The sequence below is a fragment of the Copadichromis virginalis genome, linkage group LG7 (genome assembly GCF_057382275.1).
Source record: "Copadichromis virginalis isolate Kocher_CV1m ecotype Utaka linkage group LG7, C_Virginalis_male_GT1.1, whole genome shotgun sequence".
NCBI lineage: Eukaryota > Metazoa > Chordata > Actinopteri > Cichliformes > Cichlidae > Copadichromis > Copadichromis virginalis.
In genome coordinates, this window is record NC_140624.1 from 59207917 (window position 1) to 59222647 (window position 14731).

General features: G+C 45.3%; 1 long non-coding RNA gene across 1 annotated transcript; it reads right to left on the reverse strand.

The window, feature by feature from the left end:
- Positions 1-8275: 8275 nt before the first annotated feature.
- On the reverse strand, positions 8276-12491 carry LOC146706353 (uncharacterized). The gene is made up of 2 exons (XR_014921530.1): positions 10943-12491; positions 8276-10799 (listed from the first exon to the last, which is right to left on the reverse strand). It is a non-coding gene; the product is annotated as an uncharacterized LOC146706353 (long non-coding RNA).
- Between the last annotated feature and the right edge of the window lie 2240 nt (positions 12492-14731).

Here is a 14731-nt window from a genome sequence, read left to right on the forward strand (position 1 = left end):
AGTAAGAATCTGGTTAGATACCATATTTCTAGGCTTTTCACGGCCAAGTACAATAACCTCAGTTTTATCTGAATTAAGAAGCAGAAAGTTAGCGGCCATCCAGGTCTTTATGTCTTTAAGACATTCCTGCAGTTTAACTAATTGGTGTGTGTTATCTGGCTTCATGGACAGATAGAGCTGGGTGTCATCTGCATGGCAGTGAAATTGTATGCTATGTCTTTTAATGATGCTGCCTAGGGGATGCATGTATAGTGTAAACAGAATTGGTCCTAGCACTGAACCTGTGGAACTCCATAATTAACCTCAGTGTGTGAAGAGGACTCTCCATTTACATGTACAAATTGGAGTCTATTAGATAGATATGATACAAACCACTGCAGTACCTGTAATACCTACAGCATGTTCTTGTCAGCCGGTGATCGGCTGTGATCAGCTGATCACGGGGCCGGGGTTAAAGAGAGACGCCACCCACCTGTTCGCCGCTCAGACATCAGTCTCTTCGTGTCAGGAGCTCCGAAACTCTGCCGACGTCAGTCTCCGCCTGATTCAGCAACCGTGAGTGACAATCCCTTTCAATCCTTTTTCTCTTCCCGGCTCCGCTCGCTCTCTGTCTGTAACGACAGTTCCGAAGCCACGCTTCGTGCACTGATCATTACTAGAATAACTGCGTGTCTGCTCCAAACCCACCGCTAGCCTTCGCCGCGCTTGGGTCTAGCCAGCACGCCACACGGGCACGCCGAATTACTGTGTGTGATCCGCCCGACCGTGACAGTTCTAATCGCTCTAATAGGATATTATGGTCGACAGTATTGAATGCTGCACTAAGGTCTAGCAGGACAAGCACAGAGATGAGTCCACTGTCAGAGGCCATAAGAAGATCATTTGTAACCTTCACTAAAGCTGTTTCTGTGCTGTGATGAGCTCTGAAACGTGACTGAAACTCTTCAAATAAGCCATTCCTCTGCAGATGATCTGTTAGCTGTTTGACAGCTACTCTTTCAAGGATGTTTGATATGAAAGGAACATTGGAGATTGGCCTATAATTAGCTAAGACTGCTGGGTCTAGAGATGCTTTTTGAGTAAAGGTTTAACTACAGCCAGCTTGAAGGCCTGTGGTACATAGCCGATTATTAGAGATAGGTTGATCATATTTAAGATTGAAGAATTAATTAATGGCAGGACTTCTTTGAGCAGTTTTGTAGGAATGGGGTCTAAAAGACACGTTGATGGTTTGGAGGAAGTAATTATTGAAGTTAACTCAGAAAGATCAATTGGAGAAAAAGAGTCTAATATAACATCAATGGTACTAAGAGTAGCTGTAGATAATATTACATCTGTGGGATGATTATTGGTAATTTTTTCTCTAATGATAAAAATTTTATTTGTGAAGAAGTTCATGAAGTCATTACTAGTTAACGTTAAAGGGATGGTTGGCTCAAAAGAGCTCTGACTTTTTGTCAGCCTGGCTACAGTGCTGAAGAGAAACCGGGGGTTATTCTTATTTTCTTCAATCAGTGACGAATAGTAAGATGTTCTGGCTTTGCAGAGGACTTTCTTATAAAGCAACACACTATTTCTCAAGGCTAAATGATGATCCTCTAAATTTGTGACACGCCATTTCCTCTCCAGCTTATGAGTCATCTGCTTTAGGCTATGTGTTTGAGAATTATACCACGGAGTCAGGTACTTCTGATTTGAGACCTTAGTTTTCACAGGAGCTACAGTATCCAGAGTCGTATGTATTGAGGAGGTGAAATTATTAACAAGATAATCGACCTCTGTTGGAGTAGTATTCAGATAGCTGCTCTGCTCTATGTTGGTACAGGGCATTGAAGATGATAACAGTGGTTGGATTATATTCTTAAACTTAGTTACAGCACTTTCAGAAAGACATCTACTTTGATAAAGTCTACTTTCCACTGCTGTGTAATCAATTATTTTAAATGTAAATGTTATCAGGAAATGATCAGACAGGAGAGGGTTTTCAGGAAACACTGTTAAATGTTCAGTTTCTATGCCATATGTTAAAACAAGATCTAGAGTGTGATTATTAAAGTGGTGGGTGGGTTCTTTTCCTTTTTATGAAAAGCCAATTGAGTCTAATAACAGATTAAATGCCATGTTGAGGCTGTCATTTTTAGCATCTACATGGATGTTAAAATCACCCACAATAATTATTTTATCTGAGCTGAGCACTAAATCAGATAAAAAGTCTGAGAAATCAGACAGAAACTCTGTGTAAGGAGATGGGGGGGGTAGCAGGAGGAGAGAAGCTGCAGAGATGCGTGTAAGACTGCAACTCTGCTTCCTGGTCCCAACTCTGGATAGTCATATTTTGGGGGGTTTAATAAATTTGTCCATATTTCTAGAAATGAGAGCTGCTCCATCCAAAGTGGGATGGATGCCGTCTCTCCTAACAAGATCAGGTTTCCTCCAGAAGGTTTGCCAATTATCTATGAATTCCACATCGTTTCTGGGACACCACTCAGACAGCCAGCAATTTAAGGAGAACATGCGGCTAAACATGTCACTCCTGGTCTGATTGGGGAGGGGACCAGAGAAAACTACAGAATCTGACATTGTTTTGGCAAAGTTGCACACCGATTCAATATTGCTTTTAGTGACCTCCGATTGGCGTAACCGGGTGTCATTACTGCCGACGTGAATTATGATTTTACTGAATTTACGTTTATCCTTAGCCAGCAGTTTTGCATTTCCTTCAATGTCACCTGCTCTGGCCCCTGGAAAACAATTGACTATGGTTGCCGGTGTCTCTAGCTTCACATGTCTGAGAACAGAATCACCAATTACCAGAGTTTGACCCCCGGCGGGCGTGTCGCCGAGTGGGGAAAAACAGTTAGACACATGAACGGGTTGGTGGTGTACCTGGGGCTTCTGTTTAGGACTATGCTTCCTCCTCACCGTCACCCAGCCGCCCTCTTTCCCCAGCTGCTTGGGGTCTGCCGGGGAACAGCTAGCGGGGCCTACGCTATCTTCGGCTGCACCAGTTACAGGGGCCTGGCTAGCTACGGGTGAATGAAGGGTGCGAAGCCGAGTCTCCCTTCGAATGTGGATCACATCAGCCAGCAACACAGGCTCTTGTGAAATGTAGATGACCTCAGACAGCAGCGCAGGCCCTGCTGTCATGAAGTTGGCCTCAGAGGGAGCACTAGCCCTGGTGCAATGTGGATGGCCTAAGCCAGCAATACAGGCCATGGTGTGTTGACGATAGCCTCACAAGGAGCACATGCCGTGGTATAATGTGGATGGCCTCAGCCAGTAGCACAGGCCCTGTTGTAATGTGGATGGCCTCATCTACCAACACTGGCCCAGGTGAAATGTGGATGGTAATGGCCAGCACCACAGACCTTGGTGTAATGTGGATGGCCTTAGCCAACACCACTGGCCCTGGTAAAATGTGGATGACATCGGCAAGGACCAATGGCCCTGATGTAATGTGGATGGTTTCAGCCAACAGTAAAGTCCCTGGTGTGGTGAAGATGGCCTCACAGGAAGCACTGTCCCTGGTGTAATGTGGATGGCCTCAGCAAACAACACTGGCCCTGGTGAAATGTCGGTGGTATTGGCCAGCACCACAGGCCCTGGTTTAATGTAGATGGCATCAGCCAGCAGCACAGGCCCTTGAGTATTGTGAATGGCATCAGCCAGCAACACCACTGGCCCTTGTGAAATGTGGATGGTTTCGGCCAGCAATACAGGCCCTTGGGTAATGTGGAAGGCTAGCAGCACTGGCCCTTGTGTAATATGGATGGTATCAGCCAGCACCAAAGGCCCTGGTGTGTTGATGATAGCCTCACAGGAAGCACTGTCCCTGGTGTAATTTGGATGGCCTCATCCAACAACACTGGCCCTAGTGAAATGTGGATGGTATTAGCCAGCACCACAGGCCCTGGTGTAATGTGAATGTCCTCAGCCAACACCACTGGCCCTGGTGTAAAGTGGATGGCATTGGCCAGCACCACAGGCCCTGGTGTAATGTGAATGTCCTCAGCCAACACCATTGTCCCTGGTGTAATGTGGATGGTATTGGCTAGCACCACAGGCCCTGTTGTAATGTGGATGGCCTCATCTACCAACACTGGCCCAGGTGAAATGTGGATGGTATTGGCCAGCACCACAGGCCCTTGTGTAATGTGAATGTCCTCAGCCATGACCACAGGCCCTGGGGAAATGTAAATGTCCTCAGCCAGTAGCACAGGCCCTGTTGTAATGTGGATGGCCTCATCTAACAACTCTGTCGCAGGTGAAATATGGATGGTATTGGTCAGCACCACACACTCTGGTGAAATGTGCATGATATCGGTCAGCACCACAGGCCCAGGTGTAATGTGGATGGCATCAACGAGCAGCAGAGGCCCTGGTGTGGTGACGATGGCCTCACAGGAAGCACTGTCCCTTGTGTAATGTGTATGGCCTCAGCCAAGAACAGTGGCCCTGGTGAAATGTGGATGGTATTGGCCAGCACCACAGGCCCTGGTGTAATGTGAATATCCTCAGCCAGTAGTAAAGGCCCTTGTGTTTTGTGGAACGCATCAGCCAGCAACACAAGCCCTGGTGTAATGTGGATGGTATTGGCGAGCACCACAGGCCCTGGTGTAATGTGAATGTCCTCAGCCTGAAGCACAGGCCCTTGTGTATTGTGGATCGCTCAGCCAGCAACACAAGCCCTGGTGAAATGTGGTTGGTATCAACGAGTAGCACAGGCCCTGGTGTAATGTGGATGGCCTCAGCCAGCACCACAGGCCCTGGTTTGGTAATGATGGCATCACAGGAAGCACTGGCATTGGTGTAATGTGGATGGCCCGAGCAAACAACACTGGCCCTGGTGAAATCTGGATGGCATCAACGAGTAGCACAGGCCCTCGTGTAATGTTGATGGCATCATCCAGCACCACATGCCCTGGTGTGGTGATGATGGCCTCACAGGAAGCACTGTCCCTGGTGTAATGCGGATGGCCTCATCCAACAACACTGGCCCTGGTGAAATGTGGATGGTATTGGCCAGCACCAAAGGACGTTGTGTAATGTGGATGGCCTCAGCCAACACCACTGGCCCTGGTGTAATGTGGATGGCATCAGCCAGTATCACAGGCCCTTCTGTGTTGTGGATGTCATCAGCCAGCAACACAAGCCTGGTGAAATGTGGATGGTTTAGGACAGCACCAACGGGCCTGGTGAAATGTGGATGGTATTGGCCAGCACCAAAGGCCCAGGTGTAATGTAGATGGCCTCAGCCAAAAGTACAGGCCCTGGTGTGGTGAAGATGGCCTCACTGGAAGCACTGTCCGTGATGTAAAGTGTATGGCCTCAGCCAACAACAGTGGCCCTGGTGAAATGTGGATGGTATTGGCCAGCACAACAGGACATGTTGTAATGTGATTGTCCTCAGCCAGTAGCAAAGGCCCTTGTGTACTGTGGATGGCCTCATCCAGCAACACCACAGGCCCTGGTGAAATGTGGTTGTTTTCGGCCAGCAACACAGGCCCTTGGGTAATTTGGATGGCTAGCAGCACAGGCCCTGGTCTGGTGAAGATGGCCTCACAGGAATCACTGGCCCTGGTGTATTTTCGATGGCATCAGCAAACAGCACAGACCCTAGTCTAGTGAAGATGGCCTCACAGAAATTACTGGCCCTGGTGTAATGTGGATGGCATCAGCCAGCAGCACAGGACCTGGTGTAATGTGGATGGCATAATCTAACAACACTGGCCCTTGTGAAATATGGATGGTATGGTAAGCAACACACACCCTGGTGTAATGTGGATGGCCTTGGCTTACACCACTGGCCCTGGTGCAATGTGCATGATATCGGCCAGCATCACAGGCCCTAATGTGGATGGCATCAACGAGCATCAAAGACCCTGGTGGGGTAAAGATGGCCTCACAGGAAGCACAGGCCCTGGTGTAATGTGGATGGTAGAAGCCGGCATCACAGTCTCTGGTGTAATGTTGATGGCCTAAGCCAACAACAGTGGCCCTGGTGAAATGTGGATGGTGTTGGCCAGCACCAGAGGCCCTGGTGTAATTTGAATGGCTTAGGCCACCAGCACAGGCCCTCGTGTGGTGAAGATGGCCTCACAGGAAGCACTGTCCCTGGTGTAATGTGGATGGCCTCAGCAAACAACACTGGCCTTGGTAAAATGTCGATGGTATTGGCCAGCACCACTGGCCCTGGTGTAATGTGGATGGCATCAACGAGTAGCACAGGCCCTGGTGTAATGTGGATGGCCTAAGCAAGCACCACAGGCCCTGGTTTGGTGATGATGGCATCACAGGAAGCACTGGCAGTGGTGTAATGTGGATGGCCTCATCCAACAGTACAGGCCCTGGTGTAATGTGGATGGCCTCATCCAACAGTACAGTCCCTGGTGTGGTGAAGATGGCCTCACAGGAAGCAGTGTCCCTGGTGTAAAGTGTATGGCCTAAGCCAACAACAGTGGCCCTGGTGAAATATGGATGCTATTGGCCAGCAACACAGGCCCTGGTGAAATGTGAATGTCCTCAGCCAGAAGCACAGGCTCTTGTGTATTGTGGATCGCATCAGCCAGCAAAACAAGCACTGGTGAAATGTGGTTGGTATCAACGAGTAGCACAGGCCCTGGTGTAATGTGGATGGCCTCAGCAAGCACCACAGGCCCTGGTTTGGTGATGATGGCATCACAGGAAGCACTGGCAGTGGTGTAATGTGGATGGCCTGAGCCAACAACACTGGCCCTGTTGAAATGTGGATGGTATTGGCCAGCACCACAGGCCCTGGTGTAATGTGGATGGCATCAACGAGTAGCACAGGCCCTGGTGTAATGTTGATGGCATCATCCAGCACCACAGGCCCTGGTGTGCTGATGATGGCCTTACAGGAAGCACTGTCCCTGATGTAAAGTGTATGGCCTCAGCATAATGTGTAATGTGGATGGTATTGGCTAGCACCACAGGCCCTTGTGTAACGTGAATGGCCTCATCCAACAACACTGGCTCTGGTGTAATGTGGATGGTATTGGCCAGCACCACAGGCCCTGGTGTAATGTGGATGGCATCAGCCATGACCACAGGCCCTGGTGAAATGTGAATGTCCTCAGCCAGTAGCACAGGCCCTGGTGTAATGTGGATGGCCTCATCTAACAACTCTGTCGCTGGTGAAATATGGATGGTATTGGTCAGCACCACACACCCTGGTGAAATGTGCATGATATCGGTCAGCACCACAGGCCCAGGTGTAATGTGGATGGCATCAACGAGCAGCAGAGGCCCTGGTGTGGTGACGATGGCCTCACAGGAAGCACTGTCCCTTGTGCTTCTTGAAATGTGGATGGCCTCAGCCAACAACAGTGGCCCTGGTGAAATGTGGATTATATTGGCCAGCAACACAGGCCCTGGTGTAATGTGAATATCCTCAGCCAGTAGTAAAGGCCCTTGTGTTTTGTGGAACGCATCAGCCAGCAACACAATCCCTGGTGAAATGTGGATGGCCTCATCCAGCACCACACGCCCTGGTTTGGTGATGATTGCCACACAGGAAGAACTGTACCTGGTGTAATGTGGATGGCCTCATCCAACAGTACAGGCCCTGGTGTGGTGAAGATGTCCTCAGAGGAAGCACAGGCCATGGTGTAATGTGGATGGCCTCAGACAGCAGCCAGGCCCTGGTGAAATGTAAATGGCCTCAGCCGGCAACATGCGCTCTGGTGAAAGGTAGTCTGCCTCAGCCAGTAGCACAGGCCCTGTTGTGGTGAAGATGGCCTCACAGGAATCACTGTCCCTGGTGTAATGTGTATGTCCTCAGCCAACAACACTGGCCCTCTTTAAATGTGGATGGTATTGGCCAACACCACAGGCCCTGGCGTAATGTGAATGTCCTCAGCCAACACCACTGGCCCTGGTGTAATGGGGATGGCATCAGCCAGTAGCACAGGCCCTTGTGTATTGTGGATCGCATCAGCCAGCAACACAAGCCCTGGTGTAATGTGGATGGTGTCGGTCTGCACCACAGGCTATTCACATTACATCAGGGTGTGTGCTGCTGACCAATACCATCCACATTTCACCAGGGCCAGTGTTGTTGGCTAAGGCCATCCACATTACACCAGGGACAGTGCTTCCTGTGATTCCATCATCACCAAACCAGGGCCTGTGGTGCTGGCTGATACCATCCACATTTCACCAGGGCCACTGTTGTTGGCTGAGGCCATTGTTACGAGTTCAAATTGGGGATGGACACAAGAGAAAAAACCACAATAACAACACTGGTCCGGCCGGGTTGAGTCAAACGATGATTTTAATGCACACACGCGTGGGAGATGGACACTGTATGCAGACAGCCTCAGATCTCAAAATGGTGGAGCATTACTCAAACTCTTATAGCCTCTGGTGCCTCCACCTTATCATAAAAAGCCTAAACATTCACATGCTTTTCTCTCACACGGCGCCTAAGCTACAACCTTGGCTCCCTGTTTATCTGCTCCTGCTGAGATGGGGCAGAAAACTCCAGTATACTCTCTCTTCTAATCAGACAAATAAGGCGATGACTTTCTGCGAACAGTATTTCTTATAACTCAGCAGTATAATGCATCATAAAACAATATCATTCATTCACAATAAATCAGCAGTCTACTTTAATGCAAATCAGTTTAACTAATGCAATAGTTGTCAGCTTCTTCTAATTCAGGAGAATAATGCAAACTAAAACTACATAATAATTCACAATCTTTAATTAGGAGTATAACATGGCATAAAATAATATTATAATCTAACAATTCCCCCTGATGAGGTCATTAGAATAATGACCTCACCAACACCCTTCAATTCAGTGTGGCCGGGTTCACTTCTTCTCACTCCGGAGGTCCTTTGTCCCCCTGATGGGCGAGCCATATGTGAGATGACCTCTGTGTTTGTGCAGTTCAGGTGCAAGAAAAACTATTACTACAACACTATCAGGTACAGATGACACTCCCCAGGTCTTTCACAGCTTTATTTAGCGCTACCTTATACCCTTCAGACGTACTCAGACTAGAACCTCTGTCCAAGGAGCTTTTAACCTTTATTTTATTGCTGCAGCCACCAGTATCTTCCAGTTGTGTGATCCTCTGCTCTTCATTCTTCAACCTCAGGGGTTAGACAACCCTTCAGTCGTGGCACAGATCAGGGGATTATTCTGCCCCGATTGCAAACAACGATCTGTGCATCCTCGGGTCCTGTGTGTCCTCCAGAAAAGATCAGGAACGCGTCCCCCTTTTGCCCAAGAGCCTCTCGAACCTCGTTGGTCTGGTGTTCCCGGATTTCCGCCAACCCCTTCATGGTTATTGCTGTGATTATGGGATCCATCCTTTTAAGGTGACTACCCGGAGCCCAAACGCCATGACCCTTGGACCCAACTGGTGTCTCGGCAGTCACCGTATCTATCTCTGCTGCCAAGGATCCTCGCATATCTGTAACCTCGTCTGGTGTCTGTTCCTTTCTCTGTAAGAGACAGAAAACCAAAACACCTCTCTTCCTAACCCTAATAATCTAATGTTGTTATCTACTGACCTTCTAGTGATTCAGAATTGGTTTAAAACATTCAAAATGTTTCAGGGACTTATTCTAATCATATCCTATGTGTGTGTAAGCGTGTTTGCATTTAGCCCCCTGCACTCAAGGCATTTCCTACACTTTATCAGTCCGGACCATCACGCCGAACGAAGCTTATGACCTTCAAAAGGCCGAGTGCCAACTCATTATAAGCACATTTGCAAGGTGTGTCTGAAAATGATTGAAACCACTCTTTTTAACAAAAGGCAAATAAATTAACGAATCTTCTAAACGCTATCCAGTTCATTTCAATGATTGATGCTTAAACATGGAAATAATGATTTATGCTTCTCACTGATTCTCTAAAAAAGTCCGGAAACTTCTCGGGCCACTATTAGCTTAAGCTTTACCATACCTAAGGTATTCAAGACACAAATGAAATTATAAAATGTTCAAATAATCCTTGTTTGATGTTAAAACTCAACTTCCCCCTTTTTGGCACACTCCAATGTGTCAAATCAACAGAGTTAGAAAATTAAAAGAAAAGGTTAGGCAGCTACAAGGTTTCCCAGATTATTAAGTTGACCTGCGTGTAATGTTCTGACTCAGGTATTTAATATTTTAATAAATGTCATTTAATCAACTACCACTACTTAAGCTTAGCAAAAGACATAATTGAATAAAAGATCACAAAGAATAATATGATATCAGTGGTGTGTAAGCGCGTGCGGCCTTCTTTGCTCCAAGTCACTCAAATCCATAGATCAGCCAAACATCGCGCTGACTGTAGCTTTTAACCCTTATTAGCTTGAGCACAACTCTATAATGAGCAACAAACTGCAATATGTATAAAGATAATCATAGTTACACCTGCAAAGAAAGATTATATGATTATCCTAACACCTGTAAATAAAAGATCAACCTGAGGTTATAGCAATCACTGGAACGCAAATGTTAGTATAATATCAAAAACTTCAATTAGATGATGATCAATGCAATGCTTAGTACTTGATTCTGATACAATAATAATGCCGATGTGAAAATAACAGTAAAACACCCCCTTTTTTCCCGTTTAATTTGACACATAAACGTTTATAGATGGCTCTCTTAAATTTGACCTTCCCCTGGTTTCTCCCTCCCTGACCACAGCAGGGGAAACTCTGTTTTGATTCAGCCATGAATGCAGCTCACCTGATTCATCACTGAGCTCCACCATCACTGGCGTCTGACAGGGTGGCGCTGCATATTCTTCCTTTAATATCACTATTTTCAACCTGTTAATTAGAGTGCTTAAACTTGAAGTCGACTACGTCCACAACAAGTTAATACAACTATAAATGTGGCCAATTATCAATCTATTACCAATTAATACAACAGATAGTTTTTATTTTCTGCATGCTATTAGTCAACCACTCACCCAGAGGATCTCCAATCCCAGAAAATTCCTTCTCCTCATTTAATGAGTCTGTCCTCCTTCCATCACTGGTAACTGGTCCATCCAGAGCCATCTGATCTCAAAATATACATACAACAAGCCAAACCACACCTTGGTCACACCAACCCTCTTCCGCCCTAATGATGTTCAACGCCATCTTAGTCTGGACTGCCGAAAGCGACTTTAACGTTGACTGTTACGACAATCCATTGTATAACATATCCCAGTCAGATTCGCCAATCTCTGCACAAGGGTTATAATCGTTTTGCCATTTCCATTAGTTTTATTCATTTATTTCTTTTCTTTTTTTTATTTCAACTCCAGATCTTCAATAGTCACCGGTCCTGATGTTTGTACCAGTTGTAATCAGTTTTTACCAATTCTTTGCTAGTTTAGTCTAGTTTTTATTTTCTGAAAATCCTCAGTTTCAGTTTAATTATGATTAGTGTCAGTTATAGTTTTATTTATATTTTGCAAAAATTAAGTATAACAAAATCCCGGTTTCATCATATCAGCCATGCTCTTCTGCTTATCCTTGAGTATTAAGACTATTAACTTTTGCAGCACTGCGTGTTCCTAATTTTGGTTCAAGTTAATTGATAAACCTTTTGAAGGTGATTAACTCACACAATTATTTAGGCGTCCCAGTCCCGTTGTCCCGGGATGCATCACGCTGCCTTATCTAGGGTTAGCTGTTTCCTGAGGATGCAGGTTGAGTGGGGGAGCTCTTCAAAAGGGGGAGTGTGCTCCCCCTGATGAGCTCTTCAAGGTAAGCTAGAATAACCTTCTCGTGTGAGCTTTTCAAGTGCACTTCAAGGTTTGTGGGACTTTCGTTTTATAAATGTCCCTCATGACCCCCTGATGACCCAGTAATTTATTTTAGCGCACTGTAGTGTACATTTAGTTTTCGCTTGTAGCTCTCATACTCCACTTACCACTCTCCTGAGTCCTGATGTTTCCTAGAGAGGACAACAGTACCTTTAAAATTATATCGCATGTGTGGGGTTGTGGCCTTGCCAATTGTTTTTCCTACCTTTTAAATGGCCGGCATGCCCACAAGCACATTTTATGGAAGCTAGAGAGATAAACTTGATATTTTCATTTGAACCGTTTTGTTAAACTCAGATTTTTATTATTTTTTGAAAATAAACATCTAATAAACAATTTGAGGGTTGGTTTTTTTGGGGTTTTTTTTAAGCTTATTTAGTTTCACAGAGAACATGCCTACTCTTTTAATGTGTACTGTAGTGCACGTCGGGACTTTATACCTATATTTTATTTCACTTTTTCCTAGTAGACAACTCTTTAACAAAGGCAGAGAGAATTCTTAACAAAATAACTGAGCGAGATTCAAGCATAGTTTTTTTTTTTTCTTCAAAGAATGAGAGTCATGTGAACCAAATAGGAGAGGGTGAGACCCCAGTAAGAACTACACAAAGATTATCGAGATGCAGTGGCAGGTGTAATAGAGACACAGGGCCACCTGATATCTATCATCCTATCTGGTTCAAAACCAATATGTAGGAGAATCTGGAATTTTTTATTTTAAGTTGAAAATAAATATGGGTAAAATGCAGAAATGTTTTCCAATAGATTAAAAATAAGAGTCGCAATTATAGATGAGTCCATGGGCCCTAATTGTTTCTACAAGATCACGTCGTTGCTGAAAGTTATCAGTGATTTCAATATGCAAAAAGGATTCACCGTATCTGGAGTTCAAGCTCCTCTTGACTGAGAAACCTGGGACAAACATGTAGACATGACCTGAATAATATCAGTAATGAAGAGTTCTCTCCAAAACTCAAGAAAAAGCTTGCCTGAAATGGTTAACAGTCCAAGGCATTTCAATTATAGAATGGTTGGGTGTAACAATGAAACAGCTGTGAGATGAGGGAAGTGCCAAATGTTCCTTTGTGTCTCCAAATAAAAATCAGTACTTCCTCAGATATCCTAAATCAATTGACTTTTGTGAAATAGAAAGTTCAGTGCCATCACTTATTCCTGAACCAATAGTTTACAGCTAGTGAAGTGTCAGTGACTTCTGGGTTGGTCCCTGATCTTCATCTTATGAGATTGTTATTTTAATAACACCTGATTTATTTAAAAGAAAAAAGAAAAAAAAGAAAAAGAAAAACGAAACTATTTTTCCCTTTTCCCCTCTTTTTCTCTGGGTCTCAGGAGGACATTGTGTCTCTCTCCACCACAAGACTCTTGCTATATCTAAAAAACAGTCATATTAAAATGATCCTCAATGGGACTCAGGCGCTTCCTCCCGACTTTCCTGACATGATTCTGCGCGTGGACGGAGCAGCAACACAGACGACTCAACTACCGTAGCGCCTTGACTTAGCTATTGTAGGGCACGCACACATCAATGAAACTAAACACATTTTACAACAAATTCAATGGACTTTGGCTAATTTTGTGGACAGGCATTACAGTTTTAGTTAGTTTTTTGTTATTTTATTTGTTATTTCCATTAAAGCAAACGTTTTTCCTCTTCTAGTTTTCGTTATTTCATTTGTTTTCTTTAATAATAATAACCTTGCTCTGCACACTGGATTAAACATGCTCAACATTTTACTGCATGTTGTTTCACTATCTTATTGAATCAATTACTCCATTATCCTTTTTTCTCCCTCCTCTTGCTCACAGACACATAACGGGTATGGCAGTCCATTCTCCCTGCAACACGGACTATACTGCCCATGATGCTACATTCTTTCGAGCTATTCTTGTAGCATTCTGCCTGTTAGCTTAGCACAACAACAACAACAACAAAAAGGTGCTCTCTCACCCAGGAAACACACAGCCGCGCGAGAGATAGAGCGTCGCCCTGTAACCATGGCAACCGTAACGCTGCCGCCTGGAACAACAGCACGTGGCTGTCAAACAAAACCCAAACAGTCCTGACCCGCGACAATATGAAACAGGAAAGTACCGCGGTGTGATCCATTTATTTCAACAAAGTAACTGTATTCTAAATACCACCACTGTAACGGAATACAGTTACTCATATTTTGTATTTTAAATACGTAACGGCGGTACATCTATTCCGTTACTCCCCAACACTGCCTACATCTAAATGAAAGTAAAACTGAAGTCATTGAGTTTGGGCTTCCTAAAGACCCCAACCTTTCCTTTGATTTTATGGGACCCCTAACTTTCAAATGTACTTCCTCCATTAAGAGCCTCGGTGTTACTTTTGACAGTGCTTTTAAACTTGATAAACAAATCAGCTCCGTAGTCAAGGGATCTTTTTATCATCTACGGATTTTAGCTAAAGTCAAGTCCCACCTGTGCAGGAGCGATCTAGAAAGGGTGGTCCATGCTTTTATTACATCACGGCTGGACTACTGTAACTCCCTTTATGCTGGTTTAGATCTTTCCTGTCTGCATCGCCTCCAACTGGTGCAGAACGCTGCTGCTCGCATGCTGACCGGTTCCAAAAAGAGAGACCACATCACTCCGGTCCTCTGCTCTCTCCACTGGCTCCCAGTTGCTTTTAGGATTGATTTTAAAATTTTACTGCTGGTTTTTAAGGTTCTTAACGGTACTGCACCTCCTTACCTGGCAGAGCTTCTTAGCATTTACCGCCCCAGGAGATCTTTGAGGTCAGCAGACCTGATGCTTTTAGATGTTCCCAGGTACAGATTAAAGACTAGGGGAGAGAGGGCTTTTGCTGTGGCTGCACCCAGACTGTGGAACAGTTTACCTCCTCACATCAGATTCTCCACAAGCCTAGGAACTTTTAAAACTGCTCTTAAAACT